The sequence below is a fragment of the Lagopus muta genome, chromosome 13, assembly GCF_023343835.1.
Source record: "Lagopus muta isolate bLagMut1 chromosome 13, bLagMut1 primary, whole genome shotgun sequence".
NCBI classification, from domain to species: Eukaryota; Metazoa; Chordata; class Aves; order Galliformes; family Phasianidae; genus Lagopus; species Lagopus muta.
Window position 1 is genome coordinate 7,690,931 of NC_064445.1, and position 22,511 is coordinate 7,713,441.

The window sequence follows — 22,511 nt, forward strand, 5'->3', positions numbered from 1 at the left end:
AATTTAAATAAAAGGGATTCGTTATTCTTGCAAATTGATTCATAGTTCCTCAGCTAAGTGGACCTCAAGTCTTCAAGTTAATGGGGTCAGGAATTCAGCGTGTGCACTTAGTACCAGGAGAAATACAAGTGAAGTCCTTGAGGACATATCTCACTGCCATACCTAAAGCAGATGTCTAATTTTCTCCTTATTATGTTGTTTTCATGCTATTAAGTGATCCACTCAAAGTAGTTTAAAAATCTTGGCATTGTGCCCTGAATTCTTGTCAGTGGACTTTCAGGCTATTGTATTTTATCTGGCAAACCTAAGTCTTTATTGATTTTTCTTTATTATTTTATTTTATTTTATCACATTTCTCAGCAAAAACATGGTGAGTATGCCACTAGACTGGGGCTTAAGAATTTTCAGCTTAAGCCTTTTTTTTCACCAGGTTTTCTCTAAGTCATTTAGGTTTTAGTATCTCAGTTACTCAAATGGAATAGATAACACTTCGCAGTTTTACAGGATGCTTGTAAGGGTAATATCATTAAAGATTTAAAAACTGATACTACAGTAAAAAGCCATCTGACAACAATTTCCTACCATGCAATATTGGTGAGAAAAGAATGTTTATTTGCCACATTGACTTCAGAGTCCCTTGTTAATTTATCCAAAATAAAACTCTTTCAAACAGAGACAATTCATAGTATGAAAATCATAGATGATGCAGATTTGGTGTTCTTGTGGTGCTTGAAAATGGGAAACTACAAGCCCTGATAAATACTGCGCTTCTGCAAATAGGAATCTAGAACGATGTGCATGATCTAGAATATTTTTAATGAGATCCCATTAACTGATTCTTATTAATGTTGCAGGGTTTTATTTCTGTTTCTTGTGCTTTTAGGAGTCATTTTAGCAGTGAAATGAAACACTAGAAAGTGTTTTATATCTTTTTTAATCTGCTACTTATGCTTTGAGTTTTGTGGTAACTTTGTGTTCTGAGGTATATCATTCATGGGCAAAACAACTGATTTTAAAAACAAAACAAAACATGTAAATTATGTGCCTTTAAACTTCCTGTTTTTTTCCTGGGGTAACTGGGAATTGCACTGTATTTCAGTGTAGAGCCACAGGGCTTTTTTCAATAGATTTTAACTCTAACCAAGAGCTTATAGCAGATGTAATTACCAGTCATATCATAATTTATAAACCTACTAGAATCTATAATCATCTTAAAATACTGTTTTCTTTCCTTTATTTTAATTAAGCTGCCTTTTATCCTCACTCCCTGCTTAACATTTAATTTTTTTAATTCTAACCATAATAGCTACCAGGCACATCAAAAATAAAATAAATAAAATATGAAAAAAGTATATATGCTGCCTCTAGCAAGAGGTGCATTAAGAACTAAAATGGCCCTATTTTAATCATTGCTGTGACAAAATTATAAATTTTATGCTATCAAATTGGAACTAAACTAAAATATAAAAGAAATTGCAATCAACAAGAAAAAACTAGGTCAGAAAATGCTTTTGTCAACAGTAATAAATAGGCTTTTACCATATACTGAATTCTCAGTGCCAATGGGTAAAATCAGCACATTTCCAATACAGAACCATGTCATGGTTATTGGCAGTACAGGCCTTTGGAATTTGTATGTACATCCCTCTCCGATCCTTTAGTTTCCATTTTCAAACTTGCCCGTGGGTTCATAGGAGCAGTATTTTCCTATTTCATCCCAACTGAGCCCTTTATAAAATCTGTCTTCTGGGAATATCCCTCAAATGGCACTGGAAAGGCTGGCCCAGGCCAGTCATCACATAGCATTAATGTAGCTATTAAATACTGTGATAATGAGTTCTCTGGCTGCTAAGTGTCTGAAGTGGTTTCGTGACTGGAACTGAATGGAAAGGATTTTTTATTTGTCACAGTACATTGACAACATTCAAGACTATCTGATACTTCTTAAAGCTTTGGGAAATAAGTTTAAATATAGTCAAAAAATGAACAGATCTAGTTTCTTATTTATATGATGTAGATCTGTTTTACATACAAAAAGCAGCACACAGCTTTTCTTCTACATGAAATAGGAGAGAACCGTATTGTTAGCAGAAATTTATAATGTGCAAGGATACCACAAACCAAGCAAATGATAGATGTAAGTATTTTGGCATAGAATAAATGAATAATAGATAATAAGGTAGTTCGTTATGGAAACCACCTGTTTCTACCTTGCTTCCAAATATGGAATCATAAGATAAATTCGTATCTTCCAAGACCACCTGTCTGTAAAGATCAATGTTTTTGAATTACAAAGAAGTTTTTAATATCATGTTTTACTGTAATGGAAATATTGGATGGTTGTTTCTCAATAAAAATAACTCTTCAGCAGACAAAACAAAACAAAAAAAAAAAAAAAAAAAAGTAAAAAGGATGTCACATCTTCATTACTTTTAAGTTTTTGCTTCTTGAAACAATTATTCCTTACTATGAATGCACTGCTAAAAAGAAATTCTATACTGAATGGTTTTTTTTTTCTGTTTTTCTAAAAATTTAGTCTTTTGCACGTGTGTAGAAAAAGTAACAGCTTATAATTTGCATTATGTGTTACCTCATGTTCCAATTGTATTTCTGCTTTAATTCGTTTTATTTTCAATGTCTGTGGTTATTCTAAGATTTGTGTCTTTGCTGATTATTTGATTAGAGAAGAAGCATCTTAAAGATGAATGTCAGAAGAAAGTAAAGTGATTCATAGTGGATGGCTTGGTCAAGTAGACTTTAAAAAAAAAAAAAAAAGTCCAAACAAAACTAATAATGGATTCAATTTACCTTAAAATTGCTTAAATATTAAGTTGTTGGTTTTTTTTTTTAAAAAAAAAAAAGATGTAAAAGAGCCTTGGGCAAGCTGTTACAGGATGCTCACCAGCAGAGCCATGTTGTTCTCTACAGAAATCACATAAAGGATTGTGTCAGCCTCTGCTGACATAAGTGCACTTGGTTGTGTGCAACTCACCCTCTGCCAGTCCATCTTTCTGGAGATTTTCCCAGCAGGCACTGCAAAAATTGATTCTGAGCACTTTTACAGTCATTTGGGCCTTAAAGGAAACTGTTTAGGTATGAAGGGACAAAAGAGACTTCAGACTCCAATTTTACCTTTGGAAGAGCAATGTGAAGAAAGAAATTCCAAACATGCTGAGAAAACAGAGGTAAAGTCATTGTGTGGAGAAGGCAGGAATAGTAAAGAAGCTAAGCAGAAGATACTGGTGCCTAACTTCAGGTGAGGTTTGGACTTGAAACACCTTAAACTTTCATCCGTTTTGCTGGGATGGAAGGAGGAGGCAAGTTCTGCTGGTTAGCTCTTGAGAATGGGCCTGGAAAGTTCCATGGGCACAATCTGAGTTCATGAGCTCAGGTCCCTGTTGTTACTTCTCTGCCATTTCAGGAGCGAACTGGGCTGTGAGGCCATATAGTCTGACTCAGAGCTTCTTAATTTATTGTCTAAGGAAAATACAAATGCATTATGCTGTGGTTTGCAGATGGCATATGATATACGTCATGGGCCGATGTATAATTTTTTTTCATCTAATGCCAAAAAGGAGTGGAATGTATTTAAATATTATGACAGACAGCTGACAAGATATTAGTGTTGTGTTTAAACAGACTAATGCTTTGTTTTTATAATGGTTTTCTATCTCTGTTGTATAAACAAGCCAAATAATTTCTGAAGAAAAAAAAAATCAGGTGGGCTTTTTTAATGCAATGAATTTTAAAAGTTCTAGAAACAGTGAGCAGGCAGAGATAAAAGTGAGGTAGGTGTGGGGTCTAAGTAAATATAATATTAATGTGAAATACTCCCCATAGACATTATGCTTGTTCTCGTCTTGCAGTCTCTTCATTAGTTTGATGTGAAGCTGTTTGATACAGAACTGATTGCTTCTGAGAAATAAACTACAAATTTGAATGTCAAAGATATAGAACTTTGATTTTCTCTGCAGCTCTATTGTACTTTCTATTCACAAATACATACGTTGTTCTGAAAGTAATGTCTCCTATTTCTTTCCATAGAAGTGGCAACAGATGCAAAAAGCATAATAACACTGTTTGATAGACCAAATTATTGGCTACAAAATACCATGGCCTACATGCCATGCTTGTAAAAATCTGTACCAGTGCTGGTTATCCACTGTTGCCATCACCACTGCTGAAACGCACCACCCACTGCCTCACTGTGCTCACATCCACGATTTGGCCTCCATAAATATTCTGCAAACATTAATGAATGACAGTGAGTGCCATTTTTTCTGCATGGAAGAATCCAGTTCTATCCCTTTGCTTCATACACACTTCCAACAATTTCTCAGACTGCCCCTCTGCTGCCATCTGTTGCGTGGCAACAGAATGTAGTGAGATGTTGGTGGAAAGACTCAACCTCTACTGCCATCCTACCAACATCCTCCTCTGACATCATAGGCCAACATAATAAAATAGGAGGCATTACTTTTAGCTCTTATGGGAACTGCTGAATCACGGCCTGACCCTCTGATTGACCACCTGGGGCAAGCAATGAGTCAGCCCTGGGAGCACAGGTGAAGACAATTCTCCTGTGCTACTGGAAAGGGTGGAGCCTGCCTCCACCTCTCCTAGACCCCATTTAAGAGCTAATTACTTGGGGGCAAAGGTGTTTGGTTTTGTTTTTTTTTTTTTGGAGATTGTTCCACTTGGAGTCTTCTCAGTGACCCAGGACAGGGGTAAGCTTTCTATCCATTCTTTTTTATATTCTTTTTAGATAACCTGTTTAGCTTAACTTTCCTGTATATTTCTTAATTATAATATCTGTCAATTCATGGATTACACAGTTTACTGTAGTTTACCCTAGAACAAGATTCAGAGAAAGTACTCAATATTCTTCCTGAAAAGCATATAGTCGTATATTGTTAGCACAGACGCGCGTTCAAAGCCTTCTATTATAAAGTTAGAAATTTATTTAGGGCTACCTTCTGGATACGTAATATATCTTAACAGAAACTATTTTTTTCTTGCCTTGTCTTGGAGCCTTTCCTCATCTGAGCAATATGAAGAAATTGGAGAAGACAGTGTTTAAGGGATTACATATCTAAAGTTAGTATTTGCAAAAGCTGTATTTGAGGTACATTATTTATTTTGCTTAATTAGTTTTTTAAATTGAATATTAACACTAAAGTTAATATTCTTGCCTAAGGATATCCTAGTTTTTCATTTCTGATTTCCTCTTGACTGACAGATTAAAATTACTTTCAGGTGCTAAGGAGGGTAGTGACTAGGACTAAGTCTTCTAGTGTGTCACATTGCCAGCCCTGTTCCAGAATAGTAAGGCAAAGCATCAGTTTATGTTTTCACTACTTTTTTAATGCTTTCTACTGGGCAAAATGGCCATATGTTTATGGCAGAATCTTACAAGTGATGCCTTTTTTAATGAAGTCTAATTTTTCTTAGAGTTTCTACAAGAGTGTTGAAGTACTGTGACACGGTTATTATAAATTTATTTACTACAATTGCTGAAATATTTTTTTGCTAAATGTATTCCTATTGTGATACAGCTATGAGCACGTGAATCGTGCAAAGAAAATTAGATGAGATATTTTTTCAGAGATGCTTAATGAGCGTTCTCATACAGGAGCATAACAGTGGATGCAGTCTTTAAAAAGCTTAGGAGACTGATAGATGTTTATCTTTAGAAAAATACGTCAGATATTATTGCTTCTCTAAACCATTCTTTGAGATTCTGTTGCTTCTTGACAATCCTTTTATCAATGATTAACAAAGCTTGTTTCAACACCTTTTCATGCAGCTTATAATAAATATAAGGAGATATGTTATTTATGAACTCAAATCTCTTGTTTCCTAGGAGTACATAAGCAGAATTTAGGTAGCATTTCACAGAAGTATTTGTGTATTATTGTTATGATACTTAGTACATATGGTCCTAGTGCATAATAGCTGGCTAATAATCTTTGGTGCATTCAGATCTGTTGCTTTATTTCAGGTCTGTTTTCAAGCTTAAGTACTGTTTCTGCTGCTTCTCTATAGAAATTTCATTCTTACCAAAGTAAAATGGAAGCAGTGGTTGGATTCATAGTGATAAGTTCCTTTGCTTTTGCAAACACTATCACCTGTTATTAGCAATTAGCTTACAGAGAACTTTCTAAAATGCCTAACTAGCAAGGTGATATATTGCGCATTAACAAAGGGAAATTTTTAACGAATGTAGGTCATCTTTGAACAAAATTAGCATTCAAAAAAGTGTGCCTGCTAGTGTCTCAGCTTTAGGAATTGAAGCTGCTATAGTTTTTAAAACATGGTAAAATGCTGCCCTCTTCTGGTTATTCCAAACTCATTTTCTCTCTGCAGTACCCGTAATGCCTGTGAGCAATCTTCATTCTGTTAGACACTATGTTGGGACTTCTGGTGTTTTTTTGTTGTTGTGTTTTTTTTGTTTTTTTTTTTTTAAAAAAAAGTTCATGACTACACTTCAAGCATATGTTTAATGTTGACACTGTAGGAAAAGTGCATAGGATATTTTAGTGGATGTGATATAGTCCATGCATTCTGTTCATTATGTTATATATAGTAAGAGTTCTTTCTCTTGGTTCTCTCACAAATGTACTGTAGGAGATGGAGCAGGATATTAACCTAAGTACACTCATCAGTTTGTCTGGTGATGAATATGCCTATTATCCATTGCATTCTCGTAACCAACCTGACGGTTGTGAAGTGGTACAGATCTACAAAATACTGCAAACAAATTGAACAGACTTGTATTTTATTTGTAACCTTGGTGTAGACATCCTGTTTTCATTCATAGTATTAGCAGTGAGTTCTAAAGAACTGGGCTTTAAAAATGTTGCTTTCAGGGTTTTTTCTTTATATTTATGCAGAGAGCTATTTTCATTTGAGAAATAATAATTTTAAGGCCTAGAACTGCCCTTTAGTAGGAAGATGTTCATTTAGTTCAGCTCTCCTGTAGACATTACATCAGAAATCATTGAAAATTACAGGAATTAAGGCAAGATAAGTGATGAAATAGATTGTTTCTACATTTCAAATTTGGAAATTTGAATTTCTTAGCAGTTTTGCAGTTTAAATGTATTTTAGTAAAGATTTGTTTTGATTGTAATGGTATGGAAATGCAAATAAAGTACCTTTCGCATATTAGAAAAAATTTCTAGTGAGGAAATCCTTCTCAGAACAAATCACAAACCAGACTTCTTATTTTGGCAAGACTACCTCCAAAGATGCTTACCACTGCAAAAATTAGAATGCTTTCCACGGAGAGAGGATCTGTTTGTATTGTATTTTTGACATTGCTTATCAAGTTTTGTAGTTTTCATCTTAATAGTATATCTAAGCTGATGAGAAAGCAGTTAGAACAAAGGAAAGCCTTGGTTTTAGTCTATCTTTAAATCTAACACAATTCTTTCTTCTGCAGAAAAGTAGTTATGATTCATGATCCAGTCAGTGTGGCTTTTTGTAAACATAGTCTTTCCACATACTCTGTGACATTTCTGCAATGAATCATCAGGCATGAAAAATGTACATTGTTGTGGGCTAACACTGAGAGAAGTCAGTGAAGTAATAGGTTACTATTATGATTGCCATAGGATGGAGCTGGTGAAAGATGATGCTGCGTTTCAGTATATATGCTGACAAATGCATACTATCATATGTGATTTCCATGATGTTGATTCATTCACCTGTTGAAACCCCAGGAATTATAATACGTCTTGATTGTAAGTTAGTTATAAACTACTTTTGTTTGGTGCCTACCATTAAAATAACAGTGCTTTTCTGACTAGAGCTGTATTAAATATATGTCTGTTTTTAAAATTATTGAAAAGTTGATGCAACCTCAGTTGGAATTGACTGCATAGAATTTCACTGAATTGATGCTAGGCATTGGAACAGGCTGCACAAGGAGGTAGAACAGTCACCATCCCTGGAGGTATTTAAGGGATAGGTCTTCAAGAGTGTAGATTAAGGACATGATTTAGCAATGGACTTGTGTTAAGTGATGCTTGGATTTGATAATCTTGAAGATCTTTTCCAACCAAACTGATTCTGTGATTCTATGTTTGTTTGCAATGTAAGAAATATAGTCTGGTTCTACTAATAATAAGTTAAAATGTAAAGATCTCTTGGGATATAGGAAAGCAAGAGATGGAAATATTTCTTGAGTAGTGCTAGTTTCCTGTAATGTAGGATTGATAACATGAGGAGAGAATATGCAACAACGACTAAACTATGTGATGATTTTTCTCTGTTGTGGGTTCATGCCCCAGTGGCACTACAGATGCAACTTACATAATATATCTGAATATATGTTTTACTTACCATTTACCATTTAAGTGACTAGCTGAAGTAGGACTCTGGATATAAATATAGATACAAGGAAGCTGAGAGAGAAATTAGATAAATTAGCTATAAGATGAATTGAAATAATACCACTTTGTATCTGGAGTAACAGAACACTAGCAAGAAGAAAACATACAAGGCTGTAGTTCCTTTGTGTGTAAGTTGTTATGAAGTTTAAGAAATGTTAAACACTGCGCGTTTCAGACTGAGTGTAGATGCTGCAGAATGTGAGTTCTAGTTCTAGACCAATAAACCTTTATTAAGCTTTGAATTTACTTGCTTGGAGAAAGAGACTGGGGGAGATGGACTGATTTAGCCTGGAGAAGAGAAGGCTCTGGATCCTTTCAGTATTTAAGGCATGATGGGGATCTTCTTTTTACGTGGTCTGCTGGAGTTAGAACAAGAAGGAATGGTTTTTAACTAATAGAGGTGAGATTTAGGTTAGGAAGGAATTATTTACTTGGAAGTTAGTTAGACCCTGGGACAGGCTGCCCGGAAAGCTGCGGATGCTACATAGCTGATGGCACACGAAGCCATGGTGGATGAGGCCCTGGAGAACCTAATCTAGTGGGGGCAACCAGCCCACAGCAGGGGATTTGATGTAGGTGGTCTTTAAAAAACCTTTTAACTGAAGCTATTCTCTGTTTGCTGTATTACAGGATTGGACATAAGAATTTGAGTTCTGTTATTTAAAAGTGGGCCACCGGTAGACTCCTGCTTATGGGAATTGCTGCTGGGAACAGAACACGATTAATATGGAAATCTAAATGACTTTTGTAAAGCTATAAAATGAAATATATTAAAAAATCCATATGTAAAAGTAAATGTTGCTTGTAAATTGAGGTATGTCCTCAACGATTGAAAGTGGTGAATTCAAATGTGAAGATGAATAAGATGTACTTAGAGGTATAGGCTTGTGTGTGGATCACCAGCCAACTAACTCAACAATAGGAAAAGATATTTATATTGGTATCTCTAGGATACCAGAAATTTAATTATGTCCAGAGCAGGTAAGAGGGATTTCACTATAGAAGTAATAAATAGGCAGATGTTCTTAGTTTGCTGCTGGGCCTTAATCCCTTTTAATTCTGTCCCTCCTATAAGGGAGCACAGAGAATACTAAACTCGATCTGAACATTTTGCTTTCACTCTGTGTATAATGACAAGAATCTCAGGTCTTATTTCCTGCAGGAGTTAGTCATGAATATCTATCAGTGGACAAGAGCATTTCAGTCAAAACAAGATTTATAAACTCTCTTCAACCCTGTGCTGGTGTAGCTCTTCTGTATTCGGATCAGTTATCAGAAATGATTCTGTCCTAATGTGATGTGAATTTTTAAACTTATTTTACAATGTAGCAATAATGATAAAGGCATAAAACCTCAGCTTTTCTGGGTCTGCAGAGGTAGCTCAAGCAGGAAGAAGAGATCTTGCCATCACCTCCTCCATTTTTCAGGTGGCATATGGGGGGTCCCAAGCATTGCCACTGCTGGGAAAGTTCCCTGTCCTTACTGGGTGGGGCAATATTTTTTTTTAACACTGCTGCCTTAACTGAAGCCAAGTGCCAACCTGTGTTTCAAAATGATAGGCATTAGATAAATGTGCTGTAAATTTGTAGTGTATTTTCATAAACAGCTTCAAATATGTCTCAGCTGTTTACATTTGTGGTTCTGATCACAAGTTCATCTCTGTGCACTGTTGAGAAAATGGTTGCCTGTGGGATTTAGCCTGCAACTCGGCTTGTTGCTGTACCACAGATAAATGTAGGATGGTCATATGCAAAGCAGTGTCAGTCCTTCCTGAGTGACCATACGGTACAATCCTGATCTTTAGAAAAAGCATCTCTAGTTCATATGCCAAGTTGGTATTTTTGCAAGATTTTTGCACGATGCTTTGTGAAGCCATTAGGTCCAGTCAGTGTTGATTGTGGGTTATATATAGAATTTCAAGAGTATTTACTCTTGAAATCTATCTGTCCTCTTAGTTGACAAGGTAGTTATGGAGGATTTTTATATTGTGTGGAAATATTGAGCTACTGAAGTAAGGACAACTATCTAAATACTTAGAAATACAAAATCTGTAAGTTTATGATGTCGAGGGCCAATACTTGACAAAGTATTAATTAAAAAAAAAATAACAAAATATACAAAATATAACAGTAGCCATAGATCAGTGAATTTAGTCAAATATTAAACTCAAGCTCACCTGTAAGGTATTTGCTAGCTTGTAATCTTCAGAAGATTTTTTTTTTTACAACATTTGAATATACTGGCTCAGTGGTAGTGCTCATTTTATCTACATAGGGTTTTGAACACTTTGGCCAGCTTGTTGACGAGGCTCATGGTGCTGACTTTTTTGGATTCTGAAATTAATTAAATATTTCATTCTTGAATTCAAAGTAAGTCACCAACAGTTTAAATGGTTGTGCAGTCTTCAGGTGTCTACTGGGACATCCTTGTCTTTTCTAAGACCTCCAAGAAAGTAAATAAACTGTATCGGTACAGTTTATGCCTGTGGCTACATCATACTTTGAACACTCAAGGGATATTTCAGGACAAGTTGGGTATGGATCTTACTGCTGCAGTCTTAAAGCAGAAAATATGCAGCACTTGCCAAAGGAGGGCTAATATGTTGCCAGAGAACATGTAACTTCCAAATAAAGTATAATGGAAAATGATTATTTTAATAAGTTTTATGAATAAATATCTCTTGACTTCATAACATGTAGTGTATTTCTACTGTACTTTTTAGTTACTTTTGCTAAGGTCAAACATACCACCTTATATTTACTATGCGAAGTGGAAAAATTGTTTACGTAGGTGAAACTGAAGAGAAGCTAAGATATTAGCATACAAGAAAAGACTGTTTTAATTAAAGTAAAAATATGGAGATAGCTATCACAATATCAGCAGTGTATTTCCTTGCATTTTTTTCACTATAGGATGGAGAAAGAAATACAGGAAAAAAATGAAGGTGTAGAAAAACCAAACTTTACTTTTTTTTTTTACTTCACTCTGCTAGCTAAACTAATAGTAAAATCCTTGAACTTGCTGGTTTGTTTGTTCAAGGTACCTCTAGACAAGGAGTTTTCACTCTAGAAACGGGGAGATGAATTTGACCCTGGGGCACCCTGCTATTGGTGTCCCTTGTTGAGCAGGGGGCCTGGTCTAAATGGACCCTGCTCCCCGTTTCAACCGTTCTGTGATTCTGTCGTAAAACTGATTTATAATCTTATCCCTTTAATGTAGGATCTTTCAAAAATTTCTTCAAGTTCAAATAGAGATTTTAACAGAATTTAAAAGATAACTTGAAGTGAGCAAATTGGCATGGGTATGTGTTTGTGTGTCTGCTGCTCAGAATTTTATACATAATTAGTAGCAGTGCTTGAGCATTAAAGTTTATTCGTGAACAGAGAGGAAAAATTCAAGGAACTTGGGCTGGATAGCAATATGCCGTTATAAAATCTCTGATTAACTAGACTTCAAATATTTGACAAAACTGCTTACCAAAAAGTGATTTTTTTTTTTTTTTTTTAATTTCCATTCCTCCTCTAAAACAGTCCTTTCAGTGGAGTTTCAGGGATCTGTGGAAAATGAGGCAGAAAGTACCTTAGGACAGTGGAACAGCTGAACCCTTTCTTTGATGATAGGTTTGCAGCCTGCTCTGGAGCTGAGAAGGGTAAGAAGCCAGTGCCAGCATCACTAGGGCTCTCTCCTTACTTCCTTGTGTCCTTTGACAGGTCTAACTCTGAAGTTTGAAAAATCAAAGGAAAAAAGCAATTGAATTATTTTCTCAGTAACGTCTGTGTCCTTTGCTTCCTCTCTATTTAACCAGACAGTGAGCTTATTGAATGGTAAAATGTCCTGAACAGTTTTTATTTATAGTGGTGACATAACAGGAGATCTTGACATAAGGTGTAGTTTAAGGCTGGAACAACTTACATTTGTATATATTTCAGTTGTGGTATTTGAAATGGAGCAGTACTGGTATGATGTTGTACTGAATGACTGCAGTAATGTGCTTGGTTGTGCGCTGGCATCTTTCCAGCTTTTTATTCTAATGAATGAGCTTGTTCTTGGAAGCTGTGTCACTAAAGCACTGTTCAAAGCTTGGTTTGGATGATTTTTTTTCTTTGCATACCTCAAATAAATACTTATAAAAAGACTGGAGAACAAAGGAAGGGTTGCAGGAAATTATCCAGGCCAGCTCCTTTGCTTTCTTTTTTTTTCTTTTCTTGTTAGAGGGTGTGAGAATACAAAGCATTATTATGTTATCTCCCTGTTCATTATGAATGTATGAATAGAGCAATTTCCTTATTCACACATCTTTACAAATTACTGGCTTGATTTCCTGTCATTTAAAACTACAAATATATTTAACAAAGAAAATAATAGAATCATAACAATTATTACATGCATTAAGGTAATATGAAAAACTCATTGGTTTAATTAAAAGCTGATTACTTCAGAAGTCTAGGTTGTATCAACTGGAAAGTACAAGGAGAAAGTATCCAGCAACTTCACAACACCAACACTATACTTTCAGAAAGGCAAGAAAGCTTTTCATATTTTTAATTTAATTTTACATTTAAGATATTTTAGCTCAACATTTTTTTTTCTTTATATACAAACACACACAATCAGGAGAAAAGAGTTCTTAAACGGACTAAGCACAGCTGAATGTAAATCCCACAAAACCCTGGAGGAGGCCCCTGATGTTAAAAGCACCTATGCAGCACCATCAATGTCGGTAGAATTAAGTGCTCAAAAATAAAGTATCTCTTTCAGTGCCTGGCTGATTTGGGCTAGAATTAAAGATTTAGCACAGCAAGTATAGGTGTAAGCTTAAAAGTTGTATGCATTATATTAGTCTTCTAGGGGCCATAAAATTAATGAAAATTTGCCTTAGATAGAAATTTTATTAGATCTTAGTCAAGTGATGATAAATCCCGGTGGCGCTGTTGCTTGAGGTCATTTTTCCAACACTTAGCCAGGGACAGTCCAACCTAGAAAGGAAGGTACAGGTTATATAGAGGCAGCATGTCTTACAGAACATATTTTCTGAGCAGTACTGTTCTACCTATGAAAGATGACACTAGGAGATCAAGACCTCTTTCAGATGAATTTATTTACTTTCCCATGGAGGAGACGTCGATCAGAGTTTATGTTCAGTAAGAGTACAAATTGTTTTGGATTATGAACTCATAGAACAGGAATCTGGTGGATTTTGTTCTCCTCACAAGTCCATTATGCTAGAATTTAGTGGGTTATTTTGCACGTTGTCTTGCCAAAGATGATAGATACTATTAGAATTACAGTAGTCTGAATTAAGAGGTAGTTTGTGAATTACAGAAGATGTGGGCCAGCATGTATAACAGGGTACAACTGTTACTGCTTAAGTCATGCATGTTTCTTTTCTAGACATACGGGTTATTTGTGGATGTTTCTGTTTCCTCTTAAAATAAGGTGAAGCAGGTTACGTTTCCTTCAGGGGTGGCTTACATTACATATTCTGCTTTATAGTGAAGAGGATTGTGATCATTGACAGTGTGAATACCATCTCAGTGGACATGTGTTAGCTAACAAGTGGAGGATATAACTCTTGAAAAGCTTTCTCACAGTGTATGTTTTAAATAAAGTCTTTTCTGCAATGAAGAGGACTGAATAAATAGCAATGCTTAAAATACCTATTTCAAGCCCACACTTTTTTTCTCTAATTATTATACATCCAGGCCGTTACTTGCTCTTGGAACATAATAGATGTCAGGGAGCCTTTCACTGAAGTAATTAGTGAGTAACCAAAAAGTATGAGGAAAGTCTCAAATGTCTCAGACAGCCTGATGCTTGTGCTTATATCACAGAAAAAAGTGTTTAAGTCTTGTAACAAACAGAGCATCATCACAAATGTAAAGGGGAAAATACTTCTTTCTTCCCTTTTCTTTCTTTCTGTGTAGGAAGATGCTAGCTGGTCAGTATGGTGGTGGCCTTCAGAGTACAGGAGCATAAAAAATGTTTGGTTTTTTTTCCTTCATTGTTGTTGCTGCTTTCTGTAACAGAGCTCTTGAGAGAAAACTAGTTTTGTTAAATTTTCTAAGCAATTTTTTTCTCCTTTTGAAGGCTTTTTCTCCTTCTTCCAGTTTTTTTTACAATATAAAATCTGGTTGTTATTGTATTTTAATATTGTAGATTAATTTTTCTAATAATATTAACCCTTGAGTTATGTAGACTTCAAGAACTTTGTAAATAATTCAGCGTAAAGGATCACATTAAAATGCTGACCCTTTATAATTTATTCTAAATGCAATGTGCCAGGCACTTCATAGGAACAGAGGAGAAAAAAACTGGACACTTTTGCATCTTTAACGTATGTTAATTAGGAAATTCTTAATATTAGAAGAGCATGCTCTTTTTTGAAGAAAAATAATGTTACTGTTGTGCAGATTTCATTTCTTTTAAAGAACTGTGGCACTTCTAAAAGGTGTTTCAGAGCATATGCTCACGTTAAAAGCTGTGACATCTTCCTTTCCATGTAATTATTACACTGACATTGTTTTGCATAGCAGAAATGAAACCCAAATGCAATAGTTCACAAAATTCATATGAATAATTGGTCCAACTATAAGGAACACAGCTGTTGTGAGATTATTAGGTAATCATAGAATCAAATAAACACTTGAATTGGAAGGGACCTTGAAAGGTCATCCAGTCCAACCCCCCTGCAATGAACAGGAATGTCTTGATCAGGTTGCTCAGAGCCTGTCCAGTCTGACCTTGTAATTACAAGGAAATATCTCTTTTTGGTTTTCCATATCATGTGAAGAGTTTTTCAACAAAGCTGGTGTTTGATCCCATAAACCAGGCAGTGTTCACATTCAGAATTTGATATAAACTTTGTGAATAATTCTTTAGATTTCAGTTTCAGAATGCACAACAATAAATCTCATTCTTTTTTCTATCTTTTGGAAATGCAATGTCCTCATGGAGTACTGATCTTTGAACTACCTGAATAAGAAGCAGAACTGTTTTGAACCTCAGAATGCGATGACACCTACATGTATGATACGTTGTTTTTTTGTTTTTTTTTTTTAAAAGCACAATCCAGACCCAGAATTTTAGGCTGTTGGAATTACTTTGTGCTGAGCTTCCCAACTATTGTCCCCGAGTTCCTGTAAGTATGACAGGCTGAGGGAAAAATCAAATCAGTTGGCTGGTAGGATTTCTCCAGGTAAGGTTTTAATGCACTGGCCTATTCTAAATCCAGTTATTTATGAAAGATCAGTATTATTATATTATTACTGAATTCTAGACATATATGTGTGAAAATCAATGGATTAATAACATTGCATGCTTTCAGTTGTCATCACATTTCCTATGTGTATATATAAGCTGAATTAGAGCAGGAAAGAGAGAAAATAGAAAATAATTACACAGATAAACCACAATCTTTTTGTCTCAGCTAAGTACCCAACATTTTTGATGTGAGGCACTCTATTGCAACTAACTGTAAACTGCATTTAATGCCTTAGGAAATGAAATGCATTTAAATATTATGGTGGGAAAATCAATCTAGATTATTATGAGGAATAAAACAGCTATATTTTTGGCTGTAATTTTTTTTAGGATTTCAGTAAAAATAAATGGGAATACAGAAGTAATAGATGAGCACACAGAAGTTTAATCACTCTAAGTTGCTAGAATGATCTTTGAATAAAGATCATTTCACTAATTCAGCTGTATCAGCTATTGCAGGGAAATTAAAGTGTTGCTGATTAAGCAGTTATAACAGCCCTTCCCCCCATCCCGTACTTTTGAATATAAAATCTTCTGAATGTCTTTATGTTTCTTGAATAACCTTTAGAACAACTGGCCCTTATTCTGTCATGTTTCAGTGCTAAATGCGAATGGACATTCTGAAACTTTCATCACAACAGAGGCTAACAGTGATATTTGCTGCTGGTCTTGAGGACTATAAAAGGTGGGGTAGACTGGGGAGTGGGGAAATGTGGGGATACTGGGGATACTTACATGCATATCCACATGTATAGTGTGTAAAGAGTGAAAGGAGTTCACATAGTGAAAATTCATGGTCAGGAAATCTGAAATACTTTGGTTTTTTTACAAGTCTGTTTCCAGAGTTTTGGAGAAGCAAAATAGTGTACACTGTAATTTTGCAGAGCTACGTGAGCAATACACTGCCATCTGGGAAATTTAAAAAAGATAAAAGTGTGCCTGCAGCAACTGGTCACCCTACTCAAAAGCAACAGTGCAAAAAGCATAGAGGGAAATGAAAAAAAAAAAAAAAATCACACACTTTCTGATTTGGAAACAGCCCTGATGCCCAAGATTTCTACTCAGGTCCATGTGCTGTTTGTATTTCCTGGATTCATTAAAGGATGGTTTTACAGTGATGGGTATTTACAAGAGGAATTACTTACACTGAAGAGCACAGGAATGCTGCTGATTTTACTGATGGAAGTCCCCATGCACTGGGGTGGAGGTGGTGGAAGAGAGTTGCTGAGAAGCAGCAGATAGGATGGTTCCTCTTTCTGTAAGGGAATGGTGCTCAGATGGCTCATCCCCAGGCTGCAGGTAGTTCAAAGTCAGTGGTGACATTTGTAGTTGTTGTCAATATTTCCCTGTGAAATTTGTTGCCTCTGGCAGGAGACTCTCTATTAGCTGGGCAAGATACCCTAAATCATGCAGCCCTACCAGCTCATTTCCTGTGTAATATTGCAGCTCATCATGGTGAGCTAGAGATTTTTTTTCCTCAGTGGAAAAAATTCTGTCAACCACACTCACAAAAAAGAAAGTCAGAATCACATTTTTGAGCCATTATCTCTAGAGGAATGCTGAAAAATCTGCAAATGTCACTATCAGTCCTTTTACATGTTTGGCAGTGTTTCTTTTTCATCTTTATACACACGCACACACACACATGTATAATGAACTTTCTCAACCATATTTCTATCTAATCGTATGTTTTCCAGGTATAAAGCATCTGACATGCAGTTCCTCAGCATCAGACAGATTTTCTTCCATTTTCTTTCCTCATTTACTTCTCAGAAGTTACTTCTCACGCTTTCTCTGTTTAAGCCAACTGATCTGAACACACTCTTATTTAATTTTGCTATTTCTACTGAAAATATTACGGGTTTTTTTAGCCTTGCCAGTGCCTTGTTTTGATAAATATCCTGACATTCCTGAAATGTCTGTGGAGCTGAATGAAAATTCATGTATATTGTCAGCATCAATGCTGAAGAAAGTGTATATCGAAAATCTAGTTCTGTGGTGGCAAGAGCAGTGCTGCCAGGCCTTATACCTTCTTTTTGTGGCTTTGTGGCATGATGAATGTTTAGGGAGTTAGGCATAGTGTAAATATTTTTCAGTTAAGCAGTTACTGGCATTGGCATTGTATTGCATGGCTTTGAGCAGAAAGAGGTGTAGGAAAATAGAAGGGTTTATCTCCTTTGCTGTGTTTTATTTAAAATATTTTTGTTTCAGTACAAGTCTCCATTCGTAGTTCTCTGTTCTTGAGCTTGGAATTTGCTTCTCCATGGATTTGAAAAGCAATTTTCCTCATCCAACAGCTAGGTGTTTCACACGGATGAAAATTTAGCACTTAATTTTGAAAACTGGTGATGAACATAAGGACACCCAGATGTATGTTCAGCAGGAAGCAAGATAATAATTTCCATTCTCTTGACACTAAAGGACAGACTTGTTAAATAAGAAAAGTAAAAAATACAGTCCTCTACTGTCATTTAGGCAGTGACTTCAACTGTGTATATCTTCATTGTGTTTCTATTGTTGGAGTTTTTTGGGTTTAATGGATGAATAGTAGGGCCAGAGAGGTGAAGAGAATTCTCATGCCAAAATTTTTTTTTCATTCAATTCAGTATTAAAGACGACTTTTTCTTATTTTACCTTATTGCACTTGCAGGACTTTAAACTGATTTCCTTAAGAAGTAAAACTTTGGATTGTAGAGCTTTCTAAGATGGCATAGTTCATTGCTGTAGTTAATGTTTTTAATAATATAAAACAGCAGCAATGCTGTTGTCAGTCAATTGGAAATGAGAGTTTCAGAGGTACAGGGAAAGGCTCTTGGGACAAGTTGCAGCTCACCTGGGCACTTTGGCAGTTTCAGACCCAAATGCACCAGGGAAGAACCTTGCCTCCACAATAAATTTTTAGTACCATCTCTCCAAAGTAGCAAGCTGAAAATATTTCAGGAGAACTTTAAAACCAGTTTTTCCTTCTTTTCACGGATTTCATGTTTTTCTTCTATTATAGTGATGATATCTTCTAATTCACCTCTTCTATATTCTGTAACTCCATTATTAGAATAAGAAGCATGTTCATCAATCATATTTATTTACTATAATGTGTGATAACGTGGGATATAGATTAGCCACAGTTTGAAACTTTCCTTCTGGCCTTTTTGTAGTAACTTTTAATGGAAATTTGGCAACTGAGGTAACAGAAAGAATGCTGAGCTCTGGGGAGTCATTTGGCTTGGTACTTAGTGTGCAGGGAAATGTACATTTTTATGCTGGTTTTCATGCAAATCTGTTAAGGGCAGAGAAGTCAAGATGCCTTAAGATGCTGAGCATCTTAGTTTTCAAGCTTGGTAGCACACTGAAGGTAGCTTTTTAAAATATTCATAATATATTGTAGAAAAAAAAATCTTAATTATACTAAAAAAAAAATATGTTCTATAGTGAATTTCAAATGTTTTTTACAGATATTTTGTTAAACGTTGTCCACCCTTGTTTTAAAAACGGGAAGACTACTAGACCGAAATAATAGGTGCTATTAATGTAGTATTTCAATAGTCTTCATTTTATTTTTAATTTTGGCAAAAAAACCACCAAACTTTTGGCTGCATGTTGTGGAGTAATTAAGCAGCACAGCTATAGCAGAGATTAATGATTTGCCTTAAGAATCTGAAATTCTGAAAAAAGAGTTATCTGTAGCTATCTGTGATGTATGAGCGGAACCAGAAGGATACAATCAGAAGCTCATTGTGATAGGAAACATGCTTATTCCCACTGGCAGATGCCTTAGTGCTGATGTCAGTGGGTTTCCCATTGGTCTCATATGCCCCATGCACTGACAGCAGTGGCTGGGTATGGCTTTGCAGCACATCTTCTGAAAGACAAGAACTGTTGGATGACCTGCTGGCGATCATCATTTATTCTGCAATAGCTCAGTGTTCTTGTTAGTGATGATGCAAAAGGAATTATCCTCTGGAGCTTAGTCTTTGGTTTTACTGTGTGGGTTTTTTTCTGGGCAGATAAAAGCCATGTACTGTGAGAAGTAACAAATATGGCTGAGGAGTTGTTTCATGTGTATTGATTCACAGAGATTGCGTGATTTTAACAATAGGGTTGCATAATAATTTTTTTTAAGGTGTATTTCTATAAATAATACCTTAGAGGCTACTGATGACATGCAGTGCTATATGAAAGGCCCAGGAGAAAAGCAATCTATAAAAGTGTTATGTGTTCTATTTAAAAAATAAGAGGCTTAATGTAAATCTATACTCTCAGAAGGGGGAAAAAAAACCCTAAAACCTGTGTTCTTTACTGGAGCTAAATTTTTGCCGAACAGTTTTCTTTCCGTGACAAGTCAAAATTGCTCTATCTATGAAACATATTGAAAGTAGTTGGTAGACAATAAAATGGCAGATTAATGTTCAGAGAGAAAATGTCATCCATATAAAACAAAGCGTGCAAATGTGAACTATCACATACAAGGCTTTACTAAATCAAATACATGAAAGGTCATATTGTAGAAATTCAGATCTGTATCTCAACAGATTCTCAACATGAAATCAAGAATGAATATGAAATAAAAAGTAATGCTTTCTGGATGTATCTTGGTTACGTATGATTCACTGGAAAATACACAATGTGAGAGATTGAGAGGAGCCAAATCTTTGTCCACGTAGTTTAAGCTGTAACTTTAAAATGCAAAGGATCTAAAAAATGGTGATATTCAAGACCTAGTTAACCAGGTAGACCCAGGTAACTGATTCTTAAAAGTGAGTAAACGTAAGAACTCTTGCATCTGTCTTTAAGATCTTGTGATGTACTATTTTCTGGAAGTATGTTCTCAAAATACTAAATATTTATTATAATATTAATATTATGAAGAAAAATTCACTGCACCTGAGAGGAAAGTGGAGATGTGGGTGATCTCCCTCACTTCTGAGGTACCCAGAGAAAGGAACATGTGGACTGAAATATCTAACTGAAGAAAAATTATCACTACGGGGTTTTATTAATAGTATGCAGAGAAGGGTTACTTGAGTCAATTTTTGGATACTCCTTTAAAATCTAAAGAGCAAAGCTTGAAAATTCAGATCCTCAAGTATTTCTATGGCTTACTGAAGGTGCTTTATGAATTGAGGTTGTTTTTTTTTTTTTTTTTTTTGTTGCTATTAACTGTCTTCACAGAAAAATTAGGAACACAGAAAATAAAGTTATGGTGAAAAATAAAAGCATTAACCAAAAGGTGAAATAAGATAATCAATTATCTACTTTCTTAATTAGGATAAATCCAGTGAAGTAATGAAATTGTAATTTTAGTTAATGGAATAGATGTAGAATGACTTCATTTCCACATTTTTTTTCATTGCAAACTGACATTCACTTAAATAGCACGTAAGAAATGAACAGCTGGAGCTGTCACCACCTCTTTCCCTCTGTTAGTTGTCAGCTGGTCAAAATCTTATTTCTGATTCTCGATTTCTTATGCATATGAAATGTATGAAAAATATGAAATATGGTACAGTTCACTGATGCTATCAAGCATCTATTAGTAGTATTATGTAGAGCCTCAAAAGCTTCATGTCTTTGAGATGGTTAAAGAAAAACAGATACTTCAACATATAAAAACAATTTGCACACTGATGTACTACATATACGCTTATCTAGGACTGTGCAGCCGTCTAATTAAAGATCCTGTACAGAGCTAGTTTGCAAATTTCTCTGAAAAGGCTAGTATCTTATAAAGACTTCAGAATTCTTTTGAACATGTTTGTTCTGTATAATTATCCCATTCCCATTATACAAGTAGGTATAATTTGTGAAGCCAAATAATGGAAAAATGCAAAATTTGCCTTTTTTTTTTTACCACCTGAAACTGCACAAGTGGTATTTCAAATTAAATTGTTATATTTTAGCTTAGAACTAGAGCTATGATTTCCCTAGATACCCATAAATTACACAGGTTTTCATTTCTTTTTTTTAACCTGGCTATGGGCATTTTGTACCACTCCACTTTCTGTTTGTTGATTCTCAGCTCCTTTTAGAAGGGTATGCCCGAATAAATACAAGTTAATAAAGGACAAGGTGTGCATTGAGACTTCCTGGATCATAGAGCTCTGTTTCATTATTGAAGGCAAGCAGATCATGGAAATGTGTCTGTAAATTGTGTTCATTTTCAAGTTTTTGCTGGTTTCCTTTACCACTATTGCTTGTGTTCTGACATGTTAACAGGCTTAAAATCCTTACTGGTTAGAACTGCACACCAGTTTCCATTACCAAATTGTTTATGTGCTTTGTTGTTGTTTTTTTTTTTTTTTTTGGTTGGTTGGTTTTTTTAACCACTCAGTTGAAGTTATACTGAAAAAATGAAGTAAACATATTCATTGTTCAGCCTTTATTTAAGGAAATGCATTTTTAAAATTTCATCTGAGAAACAATTTATGCAGTCATCTGCTATGACTAAAGATCTCTTTATTATTGACTAGTAGCCATCATCATAATATCTGACTAGTCTTTTGTTAAAAAATAATTAGTATTTTTCAGAATGAATGGGATAATTCCAGGGATTGTATTTCTGAATTTGAGTAACTTCCTCAGGATGTTGTAGAAAAATTTCTACTAGAAGATGCTCATATCTTGCTGCAATGAAATTAACTGAAGCTAATCTTGTTTTACAATAGCATGTATTAATAATGAGCATGATAGAAAAGGCCTTAAGGCAAAAAGGTAAAATTGGAGCCATCAAATATCCACATAAAGCTGTGTTGATTTGAGAGTCTTACATCTCAGAAAGGATTTCCATTGCACCAAATGCAATTCCCCGTATAGAATCCCCTATACATATTTCTGAATCAGTGAAGAAGGACCTTATTC

General features: G+C 35.2%; 1 long non-coding RNA gene across 7 annotated transcripts in view; it reads left to right on the forward strand.

The window, feature by feature from the left end:
- Positions 1-4,669: 4,669 nt before the first annotated feature.
- LOC125699871 (uncharacterized) overlaps positions 4,670-22,511 on the forward strand; it is a 46,455-nt gene continuing 28,613 nt past the window's right edge. For 2 of the 7 annotated variants that reach the window (XR_007379712.1, XR_007379713.1), the window contains exons 1-4: positions 4,676-4,727; positions 5,032-5,125; positions 15,459-15,591; positions 16,256-16,341. This is a non-coding gene — a long non-coding RNA (uncharacterized LOC125699871). Of the gene's footprint in view, positions 4,728-5,031; positions 5,126-15,458; positions 15,592-16,255; positions 16,342-22,511 lie in introns of all 7 variants that reach the window. The other 5 variants (XR_007379714.1, XR_007379715.1, XR_007379717.1 and 2 more) reach the window with 5 other exon arrangements.